This window comes from Apium graveolens, chromosome 4, assembly GCF_009905375.1.
Source record: "Apium graveolens cultivar Ventura chromosome 4, ASM990537v1, whole genome shotgun sequence".
NCBI classification, from domain to species: Eukaryota; Viridiplantae; Streptophyta; class Magnoliopsida; order Apiales; family Apiaceae; genus Apium; species Apium graveolens.
The window spans coordinates 260,963,595-260,967,916 of record NC_133650.1 but is presented as its reverse complement, the minus strand read 5'-3'; the positions used below and the strand labels follow the sequence as shown (position 1 = coordinate 260,967,916).

General features: G+C 41.2%; 1 pseudogene; it reads right to left on the bottom strand.

Annotated features, from left to right (window-relative positions):
* Positions 1-569: 569 nt before the first annotated feature.
* LOC141722645 (small nucleolar RNA R71) lies at positions 570-666 on the bottom strand (annotated as a pseudogene).
* Between the last annotated feature and the right edge of the window lie 3,656 nt (positions 667-4,322).

Below are 4,322 nucleotides of genomic sequence, written 5' to 3'. Positions count from 1 at the left end.
TTACTTACTTGTTTCCTTGTCGTGTTTCAGGTACTCTAGCGAGCGTGTATGCATACGCGTTCACGGTCTCGTAAGAGAACTCCGAATTAAGCCAAGGAAGAAGTTGTGGTTCATCGACAAGTTTTTGAGGAAAAAAAGAAAGTTGAGGAAGAAGCACTAGTTGTAATGGGAGATCAAACAGAAAATCCGAAGGCTTTGATGGACTATTCTCAGCCTAAGATCAATGATATTCAGTCCATCATTATCATACCAGCCATTTTGGCTAACACCTTTGAGATCAAGTCGAGTACGATTCAGATGATACATAATTCAGTTCAGTTTGGGGGTTCTCCTATAGAAGATCCCAACATGCACATCAGGGATTTCATCCAGATCTGCTACACTTTCAAGTTTAATGGGGTGACTAAAGATGCTATCAAGCTGAGACTTTTCTCATTCTCTCTGAGGGATAAGGCTAAGTGTTGGTTACATTCTCTACCTACCAGCAGGCTCTATTACTACTTGGGAAGATCTTGCTCAAAAGTTTCTCACAAAATTCTTCCCGATAGCAAAGACGGCTGCAATCGGGAATGCTCGTACACGGTTTACGCAAAAATCTGGAGAATCTTTGTGTGAGGCTTGGGATCGCTACAAGGAGATGCTTAGAAAGTGCCCACACCATGGCATGCCTGATTGGATGATCATAAACTATTTTTACAATGGGTTAGGTGCACAGTCTAGACCTATGCTCGATGCAGTGTCTGGTGGAGCTTTATGGGCCAAAAGCTATAATAAAGCTTATGAGTTGATTGAGCTAATGACAGCTAATGAGTACCAGAATCCTACACAGCGAATGTTGCAAGGAAAGGTAGCAGGAATTCTAGAAGTGGATACGACTACTGCTATAACTGCTCAACTTAAAGCTTTGACGATGAAAGTGGATTCTTTGGCAAATTATGGAGTTAATCTGATCACTAGTGTTTGTGAGCTTTGTGCGGGGGTACATATGACTGAGCAGTGGGCTATTTCTAGTGAATCAGCTCAGTTTGTGAGCAACTTTCAGAGATCACAGCAGCAAGCTCCAACCACTTATCATCCCAACAACCGCAATCATCCTAACTTCAACTGTAACAACAATCAGAACGCGGTGCAACAGCCTTATCAGCCATACACCGCAAAGTAATATAACCCTCCTAGTTTTTAACAACAGTAATATGCACCAAGGAAACAACTTCAACATCAACAGTTACCTCAAGCTAATGAAAAATCTGAGTTGGAAGAGTTGAGGCTCATATGCAAGAGCCAAGCAGTTTCTATCAAGACCTTGGAGAATCAAATTGGGTAGATTGCTAATGTCTTGCTGAATCATCAACCTGGCACACTTCCTAGTGACACTGAAGTGCCAGGCAAGAGGGAAGCTAAGGAGCAAGTTAAGGCAATTACATTGAGGTCTGGAAAGGTTGCAAATCCTGAAAAAGCTAAAGCTCTAAAATCTGAAGTTGTGGTTGAAGAAGAGGAGCCGAAGGAAGCAGAAGTGGAACCAAGGAAGACAGATATTGTCAACACTCTTCCTGAGGGTAATACAGGGGGAAAACATGTTTATCCTCCACCTCATTTTCCTATGAGGCTACAGAAGCAAAAGCTGGATAAGCAATTTTCTAAGTTCTCGGAAGTTTTCAAGAAACTTCACATCAACATACCTTTCGCTGGAGCTCTTGAACAAATGCCTAGTTATGCGAAGTTCATGAAAGGTATTCTCTCTCGAAAAGTGAAGCTCGATGACTTAGAGACCATTGCTCTAACGGAGGAATGCGGTGCTGTGCTGCAACAGAAGTTGCCTCCGAAGCTTAAAGATCCTGGAAGCTTCACAATTCCGTGCACCATTGGAAAAGTGTCATTCGACAAATGTTTATGTGACTTGGGAGCTAGCATCAACTTGATGCCTTTTTCTATCTTCAAGAAGTTGGGTCTACCTGATCCAAAGCCTACAATTATGTCCTTGCAGTTAACCGATCGCTCTATTACATATCTACGAGACATTGTGGAAGATGTATTGGTCAAGGTGGACAAACTCATCTTTCCTGTTGACTTTATTATTCTTGATTTTGAGGAAGATAAGAAGATTCCTATAATCTTGGGAAGACCTTTCTTGGCTACTGGCCGAACCTTGATTGATGTGCATAAGGGTGAGCTCACTATGCGAGTTCAGGATCAGGATGTCACCTTCAATGTTTTTAATGCCATGAAATTCCCTACTGATGAAGAAGAGTGCTTTAAGGTGGACTTGGTTGAATCTTTGGTTACTTCAGAATTGGATCATGTGCTGAAGTTCGATGCCTTAGAGAAAGCCTTATTGGGGGATTCCAATAGTGAAGATGAGGAAAGCGACCAGCAGTTACAATATTTGAATGCTTCTCCATGGAAGCGACGTTTGGAAATGCTTTTTGAATCTCTTGGATTAGAGGAGCTGAAAAGTTCTCCAAAGCGCCTCAAGCCATCTATTGAGGAAGCTCCTACTCTTGAGCTTAAGCCTTTACCTGAACATTTGAGGTACGCATTTTAGGTGATGCATCTACTTTGCCTGTTATTAATGCATCTGACCTTTCAGGTAGCGACGAGGAAAATCTTTTGAGAATTCTGAGAGAGTTCAAGTCGGAAATTGAATGGACTATAGCAAATATCAAGGGAATCAACCCTTCTTATTGTATGCATAAAATTCTGCTGGAGGAAGGAAGCAAGCCTACAGTTGAGCAACAGAGAAGGCTAAATCCGATCATGAAAGGGGTCACGAAGAAGGAAATCCTCAAGTGGCTAGACGCAGGGATCATCTTTCCCACTTCTGATAGTTCTTGGGTGAGCCCAGTTCAGTGTGTGCCAGAGAAATGAGGTATCACTGTGGTTGCGAATTAGAAGAATGAGCTCATTCCTGCTCGAACAGTCACGGGGTGGAGAGTTTGCATGAATTACAGAAAGTTGAATAAGGCTACAAGGAAAGATCACTTCCCTCTTCCTTTTATTGATCAGATGCTTGATAGATTGGCTGGGCATGAGTACTAATGTCTTCTGGATTGCTATTCGGTTTATAATCAGATTTGTATCGCTCCAGAAGATCAAGAGAAGACTACATTCACATGTCCTTTTGGTACTTTTGCATTCAGGAGAGTTTCTTTTGGGCTATGTGGTACACCAACCACTTTTCAGATATGCATGATGGTTATCTTCTTTGATATGATTGGTAATATTGTTGAAGTGTTCATGGACAATTTCTCAGTCTTTGGAGCTTCTTATGATCAATGTTTGCACAATCTTAGGTTAGTGCTTAAAAGGTGCATTGAGACCAATCTGGTTCTTAATTGGGAGAAATGTCATTTTATGGTGCGCCAAGACATCATTCTTCGTCACAAGATCTCTAGTAAAGGTCTCAAGGTGGATAAAGCCAAGGTGGGGGTTATTGAAAATCTTCCTCCACCCAATTCTGTTAAGGGAATTCGCAGTTTTCTTGGTCATGCGGGTTTCTATAGGCGTTTCATTAAGGACTTCTCTAAGATTTTGAAGCCGTTGTGCAATTTACTAGATAAAGATGTTCCTTCCAAGTTTGATGATGAGTGCCTTGCTGCTTTTGAGAGCTTAAAGAAGAGTTTGATTATGGCACCTGTCATAACTGCACCGGATTGGTCTGAACCATTTGAAATGATGTACGATGCAAGTGACTATGCAGTTAGAGCAGTTCTTGGGAAAAGAAAGAACAACACATTTCATGTGGTCTACTCTGTAACACCCCCAGATCCGGGGTCAGGGATCCGGGTCGTCACGGTCTTTCTTTCTACAATATCACTTCACTTAATTAATAATAATTAACCTTATGATGTGACCCCACACTAACAAACACCACAACCCGTTATAGTCTCAGAGATGAAATTGAAATAAGTACAAGTCTTTGAATCCACAATTTAAAAGTTATTACAACCCAAAATGATTACTTGATAAGTTTACAATTAATTGCCATTGTCTGCCACAAGTTATAATTATACATAATTGATTCCCAAAAGTAGAAGGTCTGATCTACAGATAGATCTACCTCTGCAGCTATAGCAGCTATAATCTCAACGGGAAGGCGTGGGGCGCTTCCCACGCTCTTGCGCTGGGTCTGCTTGAGTCTGGCCATCTTTCCTAACTGTTGTTGTGTGATGAAGAAATAAAGCAAGAGTGAGCATTACAGCTCGCAAGATAATATATAGTGTAAACACTAATGCAAGTATCTAAATGGATAACTTACTAGAATCCTTTATCAAGTGTAAGATAATTACTTACTGGATATAAGCAAAAACAAGGGATGAAGTTAC